Source organism: Lactuca saligna, chromosome 7 (genome assembly GCF_052625555.1).
Source record: "Lactuca saligna cultivar CGN05327 chromosome 7, ASM5262555v1, whole genome shotgun sequence".
In the NCBI taxonomy this organism is placed as follows: Eukaryota; Viridiplantae; Streptophyta; class Magnoliopsida; order Asterales; family Asteraceae; genus Lactuca; species Lactuca saligna.
This window is the reverse complement of record NC_136423.1, coordinates 62,830,408-62,851,092: the sequence shown is the minus strand read 5'-3', so window position 1 is coordinate 62,851,092 and position 20,685 is coordinate 62,830,408.

The window sequence follows — 20,685 nt, the reverse complement described above, 5'->3', positions numbered from 1 at the left end:
GAGTACTATATGATGGACCACGACGTGACCCTAATTGATCTCACCTATTTGCTTATAGCTGCTAAATCAGCAATGATTTGGCATGCTGGTCAAGCAAATTTGTCTAGTGAATCAAACTCCCAAACTTCAATGGACACTGGCAACATTGGAAGTCCAAAAGAACTAAGTCTGTGATTGTCCGATGTGTTGTGCCAAAGGAGTCCAGTTGCTTTTATTTCCAAGAGAAGGGGCATTGGAGACGAAGCTGCCCTAACTACCTGAAAGATCTAAGAGATGGGAGAGTCAGGACGTATGGCTCTACTTCAGGTAAAATCCATTATCTAACTCTTTTGAGTTCCTATTCTAGATGTGATAAGATTACATTTTGATGTTTTGTAGGATCGAAGAAAAGAGAGGAAGCTTGAGAAAAGAAGTGAGCTGAATCTGATCATGAAGAAATGGATTTCGATCGCATTACTTGAAGAATGGATTCTTGAGCTACAACTTGGAGTTAGAATAGATTGTTAACATAGTTTTTCAGTTGAATTGCATTGTAAGGACAAGTTTTTCCGCAATAAAATAAATTTTGATTTTGTCTTATTTATTTATCCTTACAATGAAATATATGAAAAATTGATGTTCATGTACTTCTATTATTAGCATAATGGATTTGATTCTTAATTATGTTATTTGTGCAAATGTCAAACGTTTACCAAATAGGGAGAGTTTCTCATCGCCCAAGTTTCAATTGGACAGAAACTTGGAATCATGCAATGTGTATTGTATGATGAATGAAAAACCTTCACATTTGGCAAACTTAGACTAATTCTTTGGCAAAGTGTCAATCGAAGGACAAGGAGATCAAGTACACTAGGTTGTGCGTTGATCAAGTCCACCACAAGAGTGACAAAGATATTCGTCATGATTTACTAAAGTTTAGTAAATGTGATTATACTTATAAGATTAAGTGTAATTCTGAGATTGATTGAAAGAGTTTCAATGAATAGTAGAACGAATAAAGAAGAATCAAGTAGGCAGAAAGATAAAAGTTTCTCTCTTCTAGAAAGAAGGGAGAGTACCTTTTATTGTGTTTTATGATAAGTCTTAAAGATTAAGAACCATGTCTCAATAGATCCTCTAAGTGAGTCTTAGTGCAATTGCATGTCTAAGAAGAGGAATCAAGTATTGTAGAAATGGTTAAATCAAGAAGTCAATCATACTTCGTTCCAATATCAAGTCTTAAAGTCAAGATTGTGACATTGAGTGAAAAGTTTTAAGTAGGTTTATAACACTCATCAAATATGGAACTTGGAAAAGTTTTCTCATTCTTGTACATTTGAGATTAGTAAGTTGTGATGTCTTGGATAAGACAAAAACCAACTAGGACCAACTTGTGAAGTGTTCTTGTCTTGATAATAATTGCACTGACTCTTGAATATTTGATTGTCAAGAAATGTTTCTTGACAAAGAGAATCATATATGTCAAGAGGTCAGTGGGAGTTTTAATGTTTTGAAAAAGTTTCAAGAACAAATCAAATAAACCTTATCGATCATCACTAGCGCACGAGTTGAGGTTTACAACCTATCGTGTTGACATTATTTTGATTCTGTGCCAATCCAATCGAGTTAATTATGCATGTGAGTTCTATGAATTCTCATTTGAATGCATAAAAAGCAAGGACCTTGATCAATGAAAGTACATTGATAAGAAAGGGTGAGCTGATTAACTACTTGGATGACGTGGTGGGCAGCTGTGTTACCATAGGGCAAGAAATCAAGATTAAGAAAGTTCAGTCCATATGAGTTTGGATTTGTCGCAAACCTTGTTTTTGGCAAATTCACATGGATAGGAACTCATACACCATAAAATCTAAGTGTCATAAGATTCCCTCCTTCATGAAAATGACTGTGAGGAAATGCTTTCACTGTGAGGAAATGCTTTCACTAGCAATTGTGAAAATTGTATTCTCAAATTCGATTATGGTTACGGCATCCCTTTCCATAGTTCGAATTGTGAGATTTGGCAATTAGTTTCAACATTTGGAACTTAGTAACATAAGTTATGAATTGTTTAAACACACATATGAGCTATCTAAGGCAAAGGTGTATAAGGTTAAGAAGCTTAGATAAAGGCTTATCGAAGCATCTGGTATTAGAAATATGAATTTCAGAAATTCAATAGGCATTGTTTTCTGGAAGTTCATTTGTTTTCTGAATACATGTCAAAGCTAGTGGGAGCATAAATGTTATGCTTATATGATAATCATCATGATAGTGGGAGCATAAGTGTTATGCTTGTATGATTGTTATGGCGAGTATTGCAAGTTAGCAATATTAATTATAGAAAAACAAAGATTCCATTTGCAAAGTTGCATGGGTTGAAAAGTTGTTTTGCTATAATTAAGGGAGAGAATATTATACTCTGTTTCAAAATCTAAAGCTTAGATTAAGAAATTTTAATATTTTCAGTCAAAGGATACATTGTGTGTTCTTAAAATTCGATTATGATCACGGCATCCCTCTTCATAGTTCGAATTGTGAGAACATGACACATAAAATATTATGGCAAAAGATTGATAAAGTATCATATCTTTATGTAAGACATTATGCATCGTGTCCCATACGCTTCGGGTATAGGATCGATTGTAAATGCTATAATATTTTACCATTCTAAAATTTTCCAAATGTCTAGCGCATTAAGAGGGAAAAAGGAATAGAATTGGTTTTGACTGAAAGAATTTAACAACTATCAAAGGACGATCCAAAGTTCGCTGAGGATTGATCGCTTGTAAGTAGTTGGAAGTATGGTATTGGATGGACCATATCGACATTATTATGAATAGATAAGATTCTATTAAGAATGAGTTGTCATATGGCAAATGTGGAAATGTTTTCATATTGGGAGCTGGATATTGAGAGTCTGTGCCTAGATTAGAAACTTTTATGCAAGAAGGATGTTCAAAGGAATGTACTTTGAATGTGAGACTTCACATCTATGGAATTGTATTGTAACAATTTCTAAGAAAGTACTTTGTAATTTCATTAGCTACGTCTTGGTGACTTTTGTGCTATGATTTTGCAAAGGGATCGTTGCATAAAATGTTAGAATCTAGCATATTCTAGTAGTGGCAAGAACCTTGTGTTCTTACACTAATAATTAGGATTAAGGAATTGTGAAATGGGCATCATTGGAAAAGTTTTCAGGTGATCTATTTCGCAAAGCATGGACCATAGGAAACATGGTGTGCATGCTTAGAGCATGGGACAATTGTTGTTGTAATTCAAGCAATGAGTTGATTATCTGAAACATTAAATGATAAATAATGAGTAATCAATATGGTGGATAAATAGAAGGGTTTTATTTACTCTCACAAGTTTGGGGCCATATAGGATTAAGTATTGTTGTCATGTTTCAATTTGCATGTTTTGACTTCCAGAATAACTAGGTTATTCAAACATCCACAGTTGGTCATACGTTGGGAGTAGGTATGAATAAAGACTGTCATGAATCTGTCTGTAGATTGTCTGAAGTGTTTAGACATGGCACAAGTTTGCTGCAGAGTTCGTGAGTGCTTTGATAAGATTAAAGTATTGGATTAAACCCACGCTCACTTGGATCACTTCACGGTTTTATCACGAGTGATTAGTGAGACGATAATATTATATATTCTTGAAACCGAGACGTGTGAGTTGTTATTTGTTGGTCAGTTACACATTGATAATAAGTAAACGCACCAGTAACTTGGTGTTATAAAACTTATTGTTGTGTGTGATTCGATCAGTAAATGCAAGCGAGCATTTGAGTCGAAGTTTATCCATTCCTTTTACCCAAAGTGGGATAAAAGCAATATATGTGGGCCTCTCGATGATTTAGTGATGACACCTAAGCGCTTGGCCAAGCCGGGACTAAGTTGATGTGTTCAATTATAGTCTGTTGTCAGTCGTCATAAATCGGAAGTCGGGAAACAGTATAGAGAGAATGATTGAAATTCATGTCTTATGTCTATACGATATCTTGAGAATGGAGGAGTATATAATCTCTTATCTAGAGGACACGCTATCTGATAAGATCAGAGTCGACAGCGGCTTTTGAAAGCTACGATTGCTGATCAGGTTCTGAAGTCATACGGAAAATAGTTATTAGACTTATCCAAGTGGGAGACTGTTGGATTAGTGTCTAAGTCCATAACTGTTTTGGTATGTACTTGACCCGATTATGAGCATGGTCCTTTTGGGTTGCCTTCACCATAGCAATATGTAGGATGATTTTAGGAGAGAAAGGTTTAAATATGATTTATTAATATATTATGAGAATAATATATTAAAGGAGAAATCATATTGTTTAATTAATATTGGTCAAGAATTAATTGATAATTAATTTTGTGGCTAAAAGAGATTAATTAAATTTAGGGGGCTGGACTGCAATTATTGGATAATTGAGTTATTGGGCTAAGGAATGCTAAAGGAATAAGGGGTGAACGAAATTATGATGGAAGCCCATCATATTTTCGTCCATGGCCTTATCCAGAAGGTTCCATGGGCTGCTTAAAGTCTAAGTTGTCCATTAGGGTTTTGACTGAAACCCTAGCAGCCCACACTAGTATATAAAGGACCCCTTAGGCCCCAAAAACGTGGACAACTGATTCTCTAGGGTTTCCAGCCGTTTTTGGTGCCTCCTTTTCTTCTCCTCTTCATCCAAGTTGCATATGGTGTTTGTGACTCCATTAGAGGTACTACACTTGTGGTACTTGCTTTCAAGAGCTAAGGAAATTCAAGGAACTAGTTGTTATTGCTATATAACAACAAAAGGTATGTATTCTAGCTTTATATATGAATTTCGAAAATTATAGTAGCATGCCAGGTTTCTTTTTTGTGTTCATAAAGTTGTATAACTAATAGTGAAAACATAGATCCAATACTAGGGTTGCATGCACACATAGGATTTTTTGTATAAAACCCATCACTATGTGCACATACAAACCCTAATGCTTGGATCTAGGTTTCTCTAATTGAACATGCATGAATCCAAAACTTATAATGGTTATTCTAACATAATAAGAAAGAGAAATCAGAGTTATAAGTTTACCTTGAATCACTTGTTTGATCTTCTTGTTCTTGGAGCTTTAGAGTAACAATTGTCACTCCTCTAATGGCTTACAAACACCAACTAGCAAAAGGATGATTTGAGAGAGTGGGGAAGGACTTAGAAATCGGCCAGGGTTTCCTTAGACACAAGGATGCCGATTTCCATGACCCCAAGGGTCTATTTATACTTGTAAGGCTCCTAGGGTTTTACCTTTAAACCCTAATTGGATAACTTAAGCCCTAAGCAATCCCAATCCCTTCATGATAACCCTTTGGACAGATTTTAGGTTTATCCTTAGCCATAAAATCGTCCACCACATTATCCATAAGGAATTATAGCCTAAAGTATAACTATCACACACTTGATAGTTTAAGCCCTTCTATTTAATTAATCTCTTTAAGTCACCAAATTAATTTCTAATTAATTTATGACTTATATTAATCAAATAATATTATTATACCATATAATATTTCAACTCTCATTATAAATCATCCTATCAAGTTTCTATGGTGAAGGCAACCCAAAAGGACCATGCTCAATCGGGTCAAATACTTGCTTAATATAGTTGCAGCCTTAGACACTATTCCAACAATAAAATCAGGGGCGTAGCTACACTATGTGAAGGTGGGTCCTAGGACCTACCTTTTTTCTTTTTTAATAGAATAATTCTATATAAAAAAGCATAAGGAACTGCTTTATTTTTGACAAAAGACCTATATTTTCATATTTTTTTCCATTTCATTTATATAAGGAACCACGTTGATTTTGGTTCTAGATTCGCCACTGAATAAAATCATCTTATAAATACATTTGAATGTCGGGGTGTCTCGCAAATGGTGTTATACCTAACCCAATGGTTGTAAGGATTGGACACTAGATTGTTGGTTGCATCTTTATTGGTTATGCACAAAACAATAATGTTTATTGTTATCATGTACACTAATAGAATCAACAAATGCATCATACTTTGAAAATGTGTTTCCATGTCTTGATAAATAAAAGACAAGTGCTCTAAAACAATTGGGCACAAAGAATCCTCTCATGAAGAAGAAATGGAGGAATAAATAGATCATGATGGAGTAAAAGGGGGACAAATGAGAAATCATTTGGAGATGATTTATGCATGTATATGGTTGAAAGAGAGCCTCAAACATTTAAAAAGTAATTCACTTCCTTTGACACATCTCAATGAAAAGCGGCAATTAAAAGTGAAATGGATTCCATCTTGCCAAATCACACATGAGAGCTAGGGGATATACATCTAGTATGTAAACGTCTAGGTTATAAATGGACTTTCAAGAGGAAAATGAAAGTAGATAAATCCAAAGAATATGAGAATCAGTTAGAACATAATGATCTATGATTTCAATAGAAATATGCACCAATTTCTTATTTGAAAATTTAAAATCACTTGATACTTATATACTCCAGGTAGCTATTTCCATTAAATCCAATAATATTGGTTGGAATTCATCAAATCAAGATAAAGGTTTTGGTGAATATTAAGATATTCAATATGAAGTTGAAATGACTGTGAGTGGAAATATGAGTATTCTAAATTTGGAATCACATCAGCGTTTCTTAGAAGATCATATTGGATTAAGTTGTAAAAACTAATAATGGTTCTATCATTTGAACTATGGTGGTTGAGAAATCACTACGATTTAGTGGATGTCCAAATGAGAAGTAAGATTTGATGACATATTTGAAATATATGTTTGGATTACAAATATAAGAATTTCTTAGTTAATTTCATTTGTATGCTCTTATAATTATATGTGGTTGTAACTTCTGGAAATTTGGAAGTATATCATTCTAATATGAACTAAAACTTCTAAATATAGATTTAGAAGTATAATTCTACATGGAACTACCAAGAAGTTATTATATGATTAAAGCAACAAAATGTATGAGTAGTCATTATATGATTAAAGAAAACCTTGGAACAACGGGTATCAAAAGTTTAACTATGTCATTCAACATCAATGGATTTGATGAAATAGATCCATATAAATGGTACTTTTAAAGTGTTATTCTATTTTATGATATATTAGGATCCTTGAGATAAGATGCCTAAAGAATTTTACATGTAAACGGTTAAAACAAGAAGTTGCATGTATAAAGTATTCATAATCACATCTGGCCAATGTAATTGTGAGTTCACAAATACATGTAGTATATATGTAACACCATGTTCTCGTTTTAATCATTTTAAAAGATTATATATATATATATATATATATATATATATATATATATATATATATATATATATATATATATATATATATATAATCATGCGTATTTTAATTGTAAAAAGGTATCTAAAAGATTATTGTTATTTATTAGCCAAGTAATTAAACAAATAAATAAGTGGGATTTATTAATTTCAATAAATGGAATATATTTTAGTCAAGGGTCCAAAGAGTAATTCTTGGAAACTTCTTTTGAAGAAGGAATGAACTCTAGAGGAAAACTTGTCATCATGCCAAACCTCAGGGACCATTATGCCATCTGCGAATTTATTGGTATCTTGTCCCCCTGATAGCATAGCGCGAGGGAAGGAATTGTCTCCCATTTCTTGCTGTACGCCTGCACCCGATCGAGCTGATATTTGAAGCAACCATTCTAGCGTGAAGAAAGGGAGTGACAGTGTGTGATGTATGTGTGTGTACTCAGGTACGACGCTGAGAGAGAAAGAGAAACAGGAGGTTAGAGGGCGAAGAGTGTTGAGCGGCCATGTTCACCGGATCCGTTCCTCAGGCAACACAGTGGGTGTAAGCATTTTTCTAATTCCCCTGTTAGCTAGCTGGAAAGAAAATGGATGCAAAATCCATCTATCCTTCTTCCTGTTCTAAATGGTTGACCCATATTTGTTTTGGGTTTGTGTTATCGGCAAGTTTTTTTTGGGTATCCAACTCCCTTGTACTCTGATGATCTTCCAGCTGATATCATGGCATGTAGATTGGTTGTGAAAGGATTTTAAAGGAGAGGAGGTCGAGATGGAGACGTGGGAGCTTCATCTCCTTTGGCGACACAGTGTTTGTGTGTATGTTTCCGTCAACCTTACGCTGTGGAATGAGACGATAAAGAAACAGTGATAGGGCAGGTAAATTTTCATGGAATAAGAGTATGGTTCAGAGATAGCATCAATGGCGGAGGTGAATGTCCGTTTTTGGCTGACTTCTATCGTCGGAAGTGGACTTTGGTTGTCGGAGAAGAAAACAGCGGAGGTGGGGGATGACGTCTGGAGCTTTGTTACCCAACAGCTAGGAATTTTTCTTGGGCCTGAATTGTGGGGAAATTTGCATTCCTTTTATTTTTGGGCTTTCTCCCTAATGGACTCAAACACTCAAAGATATATTTGAGTTTGGGCTATTTTTTCTCATGACTTTTATATATATATATATATATATATATATATATATATATATATATATATATATATATATATATATATATATATATATATATATATATATATATATATATATATATAGGCTTAGTTTGTTCTATTCAAAGTAATTATATTCAAAGTAATTATAGTGTAATTGTATACATAAATGTATACCAATCAATTTTACTTATTTTAAAAAAGTGATTAATATATATTGTTGAATTAAATATAATTGAAAAATATCATCTAATTTAATTATAAGGGTATTTTAGTCAATTAATATAGATTTAATAAAGGAAAATTGCATATTTTAAGGGATCATAGATTCTATTAATTTTAAAAATCCGATTTTACGAATTATAATTCTTTTAATTCGGACATTCTGACAGAATGTGTTTTTGAGTATATATTTAAAAATAAAAATATTCTTGAACCTATTTATTGATCATGACTTTAAAAACTTCTCATAGAATAACAAATTCTTGAACAATTAATTGAAGAATAAAACAAAAAATACATTATTTCTTATAGAATACGGGTACCAATTGTTAAGAATTACATTTATTGTTAAAGAATAAAACTAAAAAAAACTTTCAAAACCGGAAAGAAAACATCAAAATCTAACAACGACACTACTACATTCTAAAAGAATAATGTTGCTTAAAATCACTTTCAAATTTGCGGTTCGTTCTTCAAGCATCAAATTCTGTGAAAACAAAACCAAATTATAGTTTATATTCCAACAGAATTGGAATTCATGATTCCATTCCAACAGAATTGGAATGCATGGTTCCTTTTATCTTTCTTCATGTCAATCTCAAGAATTGTACCACACGTTTATGTTTTCTTTCCCTTAGATCACAATGTACTCCATATCTATCAAAATTCACAACTATACAATAAGATCATTAAGAGAATAGATTTTTTTATCTATTTAACTAGTAAAACCCAATCAAAAGAAACATACCCAATTCCGGTTTCCTGCCAAAGAACACCACTAGAGATGGGTAAACTTGGTTCTTGCTTCTATATTTATGACATAGTCGATCTTTCACCTCGTAAAACTGCAGTTCATATTCAAGTTTTATGAAACATATATGTAACAAAACAAACACATATTCATAAATTTTATGAAATAAATGTGTAAACAACAAAAAATAAAAAGTTCATATTCTTTAATAAGTGATTTAACATTTTGAGCCCTAAAACTGTATAGCATCCTAAGCAATTTAACAATTTCCAAGAAGAATTAGCAATTCAAATAATTGAACAAAGCAACACCAAACCGTGACATATTTTAAGAGACAATAACATATATGCAATACCCCATGGACAAAAATACCCTTCCAGCAATACATTGAATGCAGAAACCAGAAAGCAAGTCCTAAAAAATACATTGAATGAGATACAAAATAATAAAATGATAAAAACTCAAACCTGAATGCAGAAAGCAAGTCCAAGGAAATATTCTGTCAACACATCGAAGCCGAAGATTATCTCCCTCTGTTCCTAATTCCTGAGTGCAAAATTGTCATCCCCAAACTCAGAAGCCGGAAGAATTACCTGAAGGTAGGTTAACTAGAGACTCATTGGAGCTGAGTTGTCGCCGGTCAAAGTCAATATCATCTCCACCTTCTTCACCGTAATCTTTCTTTAACAACGGTTCGCCCATCGGTGGTGATTTGAAATTTAATTTCCTCTTCTTCCATGGTAAGATGATGCGTTTCAGAATCTGAGTTATACTTTGTTCAGAACTCGAAGCGGTCAGGTCATTTTTCGATGAGCAACGCTCACTCTCATTGGAATCATCGCCTGATTCAGAGTCAACAAGATTGGAATTGGAATTGGAATAGTTACCTCCGTCACTCCTACTTTCGCTAATTTGATTATCATCCTCGATGGAGGCTTTTTTGCATCTTTTAATCGAGACGTACTCCTTGAAGATCTTAACTTTTCTTAATACCGCTTTAAGTGCAGAATGCTCGTCTTTATCCCCCGATGAAGTTTACGATGATTGATTTTGAGTTTAAGCAGCTCTAGGAAAAGCGCCGATACCCTGTAGTATGCTGAGGCTTTATCTGGTGGGGGATTGAGGAAGACACGCATATTTATTTAGTCAATAGCATGATTATAGGGATTATTTTTGGAATTTACTAAACAAATTACTAAATTACCCTTATTTATTTATTAGTTATTTAATTTTTTATTTAGTTTTGATTGGCCTACATTTATGCATACGATAACACAATACTTAGTTTAAACAAATGAACCTAGCTCTCTCTCTCTCTCTCTCTCTCTATATATATATATATATATATATATATATATATATATATATATATATATATATATATATATAATGGATAATTCGTTTGGGCCTCATGAATTGTATTTTTGGGTCTACCCATTTATAAATTAATTCTTGAGTCCTTGAATTTATTAAATGGGCCACTCAATAGTGTGGGTGATAATCGAATTTAGTGGGTCGTAACTTTTAATTCGTTTGTATGCAGATATGGGTCTTAGACTAAGGTTTGATGTAGGGTAATAGGTGGTTCGTGTTAGCTGTTGATATTGATGAGACTGTGAGACTGCTGATGTCATCTTCAGGTGAGTCTCCTCACTATTTGTATGGGTAGAAGGCACCAATGCCAACCCATCTTGGTTTATGTATTGTAGGAAGACCCGGGGGTTAGCCTAGGCATTATGTACGAAAGACCACGAGGTGTCTTCTGGTATACTATATGCTAATTAGCTAAGTAGAGTAGTATGTATGCTAGTTGTCTTTGTGATGCTTGCATGGAAGACCAGGAGGTGGATCTTGGCACTTGTCTATAAGACTAAGGGGGTGGCCCCGAGATAGCAAGAAACACCATGAGGCGGCTCGTGGCATAATGGCATGACTATGTGTGGCACATAGCACCTTTATTGATTATGATATATGTATGGCGCGCGATTATGTATAGCATGTATTGATTAGTTGATATTTATGGTATGTGGTATTTGGAGAAACTCACTAAGCTTTGTGATTACGATTTTCAGTTTTGGTTTCAGGTACCTCCAGTTTTCAAATAAAGGAGTTCAGGACGATCACAACGCTTACACTTATGTTTTCCGCAGTATGTGATTTTTGTGAATGAAATCTGATAAATGTTTTATTTAAAATTCTTTTCAATGTGTGAAAAAAGTTACAATAGTGTTTTAGTTAAATTAAAAACGAAAATTTTACCTTAAAATTTTGGGATGTTAATATATATGTTTATCGTATTTTGTTGACACAATTATGCATATTTAATAGTGGTAACTATGGTGTAGTAATAACCATATTGATAATGTTCAACATTTGTTGGAAAATATAGGAGTTTTTTTTTTTTTTTGCAAGTTTATCTAAGGTTGGACAATAAACTAAAGGGATTTGTAAGTTTTTGGGAGACGTTCCATGACGAGCCAATAACTCCTATATATGTACATGATAATGTAGATAATGGTGAGTCTAGACATATTTTTCAAACACACAACACCATTCAACAATGACTATCAAGATGAATTATCTTTAATGACTACATTGCTGATCCGCAAACAAAATGTTTGGAATGAGACGTTGTTACGAGGAATGGGACTAACACCCATAAATTAATAAGTTATTGCGAAGGAAAACCCAACCTAATGGACTGGAGATCCCAAGATCTAGGTTCAATGGGGACAACCTACCTGCATATAACATTTGTGAATCATTGTGGGGGCTATCCCCAACCCATTCCTAAAACAAGCAGTGATGTAGGTTAAGTAAATTACACGAATGGTCTCTATGGTTTAGAGTAATTTCCGTGTTTGGTCCCTAACTTATTTTTTTTAACTCGGAAGGTCCCTACTATTTGTTTTTGTTACGCACTTGGTCCCTGTCTTACCTAAAAAGACTATTTCCCCCTTGATTTTTTAATTTATTTAAACAAACACACCCCCAACCCCACCCCTCACCTTACCTTACCTACCCCACCATTTTTTCCGATATAAATAATAGTATTTTTAGGTAAGATAGGCACCAAACGCATAAAAAAACAAACAGTAGGGACTAAGCACATATCAAAAGCAAATAGTATGGACCTTCCGAGTTAAAAAAATAAGTTAGGGACCAAGTGCGCAAATTACCCTAAACCGTAGGTACCATTCATGTAATTTACTCTAATGATTATTATATTGTTACCTATGTGACAGATAAGGGGGGTCACTTCAAAGGGAATTGTATGGCCACATTCCTAAGAGCTCTTACAGAACTAAGCAAGTGTCTATGACCACAATAGACACATGAATGAGAAACTAACTATGTCAGGGAGAATCATGTGAGACACATATTGATTATTTATAGAAACGGAAGAACAGTTCAAGTACATCGAGTCTACTATTCTGCTAATAAAATAAATATGTATATTAAGGGAAGGTTCAAAGGGTAATAGGTAACTATCATATGCATGATTCAACTGTTGGATTTTATCTAGGTAGCTTGAAAATGCTTGATCAATTTTCATTCATGTGGGGGATTGTTGGAAAATTGGTGTTACCTAATTTATAACAATGGGTTTTCCTATTTTTTTGACATGGCCAAAATTGATTTAATATGAATGAGAAATTAATCCTTAAAGTAAGGGTGTTCGACGACATAAATAAAAGAGTTTAATGGGTAGAAGAAAGAAAAGAAAAGTGCAGGGAACTTTCTTGCAAATATTTCTTTCTTTCGTAATTAAAATTGTAATTAATATTCAATTTAATTACATATTAACACACATTAATGCTTATGATTAATAGATGTGTTTAAATACGAGGTTATAGAATGTGTAGTGTAAATACCACTACTCTACAACCATTTGAAGAAACCAAAAGAATATAATAAAACTCTTTTCTTCCCCCTTCATTTTTTTTCCTAGCTATATTGAGAATATAATCCAGGCCCATTGAGGGTTCGGGTGGTCTAGAAGAAAAAACTCCAAACTGTTGTATTGTAGAAAACAAGCACTCAATAGCAGGAGAATTTGTTTTAAGGACAATGTGTTAAAGACATACCTCTGTTTTTTTTATTTTCTTGTTTGTTCTCGTATGTTACCTGAATATTATTCCTACATTTGTTAGTTACACGAACTAAAACACTTGCTAAATTTAGTCAACTTTTTCTATTGTTTCTCTCTCTAAAATAGTAGGTAGTGGAGAAAGTGGGTGAAGCTTGCTTTCAAGTTTTACTGTTACACATACTATGCTCTAAATGTTCATACCTTCGGCATTTTTCATAGGTATGGGTCTTGGATGTGATGTGTAGGTATAAAATAGAGCATAAGGATTTTTTTTTTCTCCATCATTAAGAGCATCTCATCTCACCCTCTTCTTCTGGTATTTTTAAGCTAGTTGAAGAGTTGGTGCTTATAATTGTTTATCCTTTAGTGCTTAATTGTATTACACATAATGGTGGATACATTATATATATATATATATATATATATATATATATATATATATATTATTCTTTAGTTGTTGTCTTCATTAACTCTATTCTTGAGTTTTTATTATCTTCATCTACTCCTCAATTCGAAGCTGGATAAAAGGATCCAAATCATGTCTTCTTAACATCCTTGTTTTATAATCTTTCTATTTAATGTAATTTGATCATCTTAGTGGTTTTGTTAACATGGTCATAATCTAAACTAGTTATTTTAAATTATTATGTTGGCGTTTATAAATTGTTTTTTAAAAGAAATATCGTTGTTAGCTTCCCACGACTCATTAGATATATCAGAGTCTCTTTTACATGTTAGAAATATTTATTTAAGTGTTTTATAACCTTTGGTTTTGGAAAAATATTCTTGGTATTTCTTTTGGCAAAGAAATCACCAAATGTATTTTCTATTACAACTTGTTGTTTTTTTATATGTTATTATTAAACAACTAATTCTTAATGCATTTTGTTGTATAAAGTTGCTTTAGAAAAACAAAATGTTTGTTTGATATTTTATATGATGTTGTTGTGTATAAACAAGTCATTATGACAATTGTGTTGTTGTTGGTTTATATTTATTTATTCACGAGGTTTAATAGATAAATATGTATTTTTTTCGCCTGTTTATTTTGTATGTAATATATTAGTTAGATTAATTGTATTTTTTTTACTAAATGTAACAAGATGAAGAAATAACTACATTTGAAGATGACTTAACCACTTGTGACTATAATCCCAACCTTGAACTTCTACTCCTAGTTTAGGCTTAATAATAGTCTTAGTGCTTTTAAGTGTTACAATCTCTTCAACACATGGGGGCTTGAAGTTCTTCTTTCAAGCATGAATGGTCTTGGCAAGTGGGAGATTGAATACCTTTTTCAAGTGCCCCTTAAGTCTTTATGAATAACTTAATAATTCTTCTCTTGGCTCACAAAAATTATTACTAGAAAGTGGTTTGGTTTATACACATTTGATGCATGCTTTTGATGCTTATTTTTATGTCGTTATATGTGGTATTTTATATATCAAAATGGTTTTTACATGTTAAATAACATTTTATCATAAATTAGCATCACTTGGAGTTTAAGAAATAAATATTTAAAATATAACATTACATGTTTATAAATGAGTTTTTATTAAAACCTTAAAAATGAGTTTTATTAAAAATAGTTTTTTATGTAAAACTTTTAATAGCTAACTTTAAAATATTTAAAAAGGTTTAAAATATGTTTAAACTAAATCTAAACTCCATGTATTTTGTAATAAATAAGAGTTTTGTTAAAAAGACTAAAAATTGGTTTATAGCATTATAAGGACAAACTATAATAATATGTATTATTTTTACATCAATACTTTACATACGTTATTAGAATTTTAAAATTAACGCAACGTGTTGATATTATGTCTTACACATATTAAATAAGATTAAAAACATTATTATCATCTCCTTAATTTTGCTTTGTCAAAATATGTTTTTTAATCATAAGATGTATAATAAGAGTTTATAAATAATTATTTTTGTTGTACAAATTCATAAGCTCATAAGATTTTGATTATTAAAAATAGATTTAAAATTGTGATTTTGAAACACATCCAAAACTCCAAGTATTAACTAAAAAATAAAATTTTGGAAAAGACTATAATCGGTTCTTAAAGTGCTCTACGACTAAAGATTAAATATCATATTTTAGTGTATAATTAATCGCGACTAACTATTAATAAAATGAAGTTTTATTTGGAACTTAAAAAACCTTACACAAGAGATACAGTTTTACAAAAGGTACATGATTTGTTGGATGATGTAATATTCATGAGCCCATATTTTTTCTAACTATTTTTCCTAACTATATTTGTAAAATATATATAAAACCTTTTCATCAAAATGCAAGTCTATGTCGTCCTTTTCAAAGAACACTTGGTCGTCGTTTGTAATGTCTTGGTGGCATAGGGTCACATGCTCATTAGGATTTTGTCTTTGTGATAGTCGAGATGGTTTTTGGATTTGGTGGTGGACGAAGGATCACATTGTTGAAATACCGTCTAAGGCTGCAACTATATTAGGCAAGTATTTGACCAGATTGTGCATGGTCCTTTTGGGTTGCCTTCACCATAGCAACTTGGTAGGATGATTTATTATGAGAGAATAGATATTATTAATATATTATGAGAATAATATAAGGAATAATAATATAGTTATTTGATTAATATAAGTCATAGATTAATTAGTATTAATTTGGTGACTTAAAGAGATTAATTAAATAAGAGGGTATAAACTATCAATTGTTTGATAGTTAAACTTTAGACTGTAAATCCTTATTGGATAGGGGTTGGACGATTTCTAGGCTAGGATAAGCCTCAAAATCGTCCAAGGCATTATCTTGGGAAGGATTTGGATTGCTTTGAGTAATAGTTATCCAACTAGGGTTTGAGTTGTAACCCTTAAGGAGTCTACAAGTATAAATAGACCCTATGGCAAAGGGAATTCGGTACTTGATCTAAAGTAGAGAACCCCTGGCCAAATTCCCTCCTCTCTCCTCTCTCTTCTCTCTCAAATCATCCTCTTTGCTAGTTGGTGTTTGTAAGCCATTAGAGGAGTGACAATTGTGACTCTAAAGCTCCAAGAACAAGAAGATCAAACAAGTGTTTCAAGTTATGATTCTAAATCTGATTTTGTGTTGTTCTTATACCTAATTAGCCATTAGAAGTCTTGGATTCAAAGCATGTCTAATAGAGAAACCTAGATCCGAGCATTAGGGTTTGTATGCGCACTTAGGAATGTTCTTATGTACAAAACCCACCAGTGGTATCAGAGCATAGATTGGATTCTATTAAATTGATGCTTGAATGTTTGAATCTTAACTGCAAAATTCAATTTTTGTGTTTCTAAGTCATGGACTCGGCGAGTCCCATAGTGGACTCGGCGAGTTGGCCTGACTCGGCGAGTCCAGTGTGGGTACTCGGCGAGTCCGAGCGTCAGGATTAGCCAAAAACGGGATTTTTTCATATTTATCTTATGGAAACTTACCTTAATCATATTAGATCAACCCTAATCCGATTTTATGACATATATGACTATATTTTTGATCTAATTGAAGATATTTATCAATTAATAAAATATTTAATTTCCTTATATGATAATTATTAATCAAATATGGATAATTATGTGATTAATTGTTAATTTAAATTATTTGTTATTTGATCCTTTATGTTTTAAATGTTTAAAACCTGTCCTCAAGTTTTGAAATTTATGTTTTGTGATTAAAAGTTTAATTTAGACAATTTAAATTTCAAACCCTGGAATTTTACAAGTTTAAAATACAACCCGATACTAATATAATATTAAAAGATTAATATCTATATATGTATAACTTAAATGCTAGTCTTACCGTTAGTAGGCCTCATTCACAAAGTCGGTCTATAAGGTGGGTATAAGGTTGTGGCCTATAAAATGGCACTTAATGGGTGTACACTCACACCCACCGCTCGCTTGATTGGTGGAGGGTCGTTAGCCGAACGGGTAGGATAGGGCAACCTCATCCTCTCATTAAAAGTATAATAAGAAATACAAAGTAACTACATGTTTTCTTAAAATTTCCCAATCTTAGTTACTTTAGGAAAAGTGAATTGATGCAATCCCATGAAATTACACTTTGCACCTTGCTAAGAAGTTAGTGGAGCGTGTGTGGTTTACTGGCACACTAATTGGTTCTAAGCGAAGGTGGCAAAGGGTGATTCATTGTTTATCATAGTTCGATGGAGCGTGTGTGGTTTACCGGCACATCGAATAGGTGATCGTTACAATGAAGGCACCATGTTAATTTGCATGGTAATTCTAACCCGCTTTGTGATCCTCGGTATCCCAGTCACAAACAAGAGGGGCATATCGAGATTTAAACATGCCATTGAAAAGTTTCAATGAATCTCATCCGAACCTAGGAATTCTCAATACATTTAGGACTTAAAGTTATGTTTTTCATGGTGGAGAATTAGTGAATCATCATTCACTTACCTTCAAATTGTTTGCATATTAGATTACGGCATCCCTTTTCTAGTGTGTAAATATTGTTGTTGGATCCTAGCCCTAATTTTCTTATTGGGTGAATATTAGGGATTCATATTCTAATCTATCTTTGTCCTTTCTATTTATAGATGTCGAACGCCAATAATGCTACTGCGAGTTCTTTCACTTTGATGAGCCTTTGTCAAAAGGTCACCTTTAATGGAACGAACTTTAGCGAATGGATAAGATACATTCGCACGATTGCTCGCTATGAGGATAAGGAGTATGTCCTCGATGAGAAGCTCAAGAAAATCAACCCCGAAATTGCTACTCCCGCCGAAATCACCGCTTTTGAAACTCACGAGCGTGATGCAACGAAATTGCATTGCATCATGATCGCAACAATGAACTCTGAATTCCAAAAGTCCTACGAGGACATGTATCCGTACGAAATGCACCAGGACTTGGTGATCGACATGGTGCTTCAATATTTGCCTCCAAGCTACAATCAATTTAGGATGACCTATCACATGAACAAAGAAGAGGTCACCCTAAGCAAACTCCAAGGTCTCTTGAGGGTCGCTGAGAGAAACTTCAAGGACAAGTCTGTTGCACCAACTCCCAATCCGCCCGCTGCCCCCTGTCTTGGCAATTGGACAAGGAAAGGGAAAGAATAGGAAGGCTTCATCAAAGAACTATCGAAAGGTTACAACCCGAGATGGTGCCTCTTTTAATGGGGCCAAAGTTGATCCTGCTAAGCCCTGCTTTAACCTGAAGGAGGCAGAGTGCCACTACTGCCACAAGATAGGACACTGGAAGAGAAGTTGCCCGGAGTACCTGCAAGCCATCAAGGAAGGAAAGATCAAGCCATCTTTCGCAGGTATATATACAATTAAATCTAATGATTCACCTCACAATACTTCTTGGGTTCTTGATACCGGTTGTGGTTACCACATTTGTTCTAATGTGCAGGGACTAAGAAGAAGTAGAGATGTGGAGCATGGAAGAATAAATCTAATCATGGGGAACAGAAGATCGTTGCCTGTGACCAAGATTGGAGTGTATTCTTTAGTGCTTAGGAATAGTTTATCTTTAGATTTGAACAATTGTTGCTATTCGCCAAAAATGGCTAGAAACATCATTTCATTTCATGGTTTGTTTAGACAAGGTTTTAGATTTTCTTTTAATAATTAGAATGGTTCTATTTTAGCTTATCTAAATGGTGTCTTTTACTTTGAAGCTATACCATGTAATGGAATTTCTGAAACTGTTATGATTGTTGATAACTTAGGAAATGATGTTTTTTACTTGGATTCTTCCAATAGTATGGATAAGGAATCCTTATGGCATTGTCGTCTTGGACATGTCAACAAGAAACGCATAGCCCAAATACAAAAGGATGGAGTGTTGGAGTCATTCGACCTTAGGGAAGATGACACATGTGAGTCTTGTTTACTTGGAAAAATGACTAAGTCACCCTTCGCTGGTACGTGCGAAAGGGGTGAGGGTCTATTGGACCTCATACATACCGATGTATGTGGACCGTTTAGATCTACCACAAAGGATGGAAACCGCTTCTACATGACTTTTACCGATGACTATAGTAGATATGGGTATATCTACTTAATCAAGCAAAAGTCAGAAACTTCTGAAAAGTTCAAAGAGTTCAAGAATGAAGTGGAGAATCAATTGGGCAGGAAGATCAAGATGCTTCGATCCGATCGAGGAGGAGAGTACCTAAGTCTTGAATTCCACGATTATCTCAAGGAGTGTGGAATAGTTTCACAATTGACGCCACCTAGGACACCACAATTGAATGGTGTGGCAGAAAGGCGTAATCGAACCTTGTTGGACATGGTTCGCTCTATGATGAGTCGTTCTTCGCTATCTATCTCTTTTTGGGGGTATGCCTTAGAGACTGCCGCCCATATCCTTAACTGAGTCCCTACTAAGAAGGTTGCCAAAACACCTCACGAGATGTGGATGGGGAAAGCTCCTTCGTTAGCACATATCAAGGTTTGGGGTTGCGAGGCTTTCGTAAGACAAGATACTCATGACAAGCTCAAACCTCGTAGTGAGCGATGTATTTTCATCGGCTACCCGCAGAAATCCTTTCGATATCTCTTCCATAGACCGAAGGACAATGTTGTCTTTGTTGCGAGGAGAGGAGTTTTCCGAGAGTGAGAACTTATAAGCCTAGGGGACAGTGGGAGGCAAATCGATCTTGAAGAGATTCAAGAGTCGATAGATGAAGGAACCTCTACCGCTGGTGCTCAACCCGAGGAGGAAACTCCGATTGAACCAATTGACTTATCATTACCTCTTAGACGTTCCGAAAGAGTTAGAGTTCAACTCCAGTAGTATGGTTTTCACATTACTACCGAAGGGGACACGTATATTAGTGATAGTACACTAATAAATCTTGATGAACCTAATAGCTATAAGGAAGCCATGGAAGGCCCGGAGTTTGCGAAATGGAAAGAGGCAATGGATAGCGAGATCCAATCCATGTATGATAACCAAGTTTGGAATTTGGTTGATAATGTGCCTGGACGTAAGACCGTTGGGTGCAAATGGATCTTCAAGAAGAAGACCGACGTGGATGGAAAGGTACACACATTTAAAGCACGATTAGTTGTGAAGGGCTTTACTCAAACTCCCAGAGTTGACTATGAAGAGACCTTCTCACCAGTTGCGAAGATAAAATCTATTAGAGTGATGCTAGCTATTTCCGCGTTTCA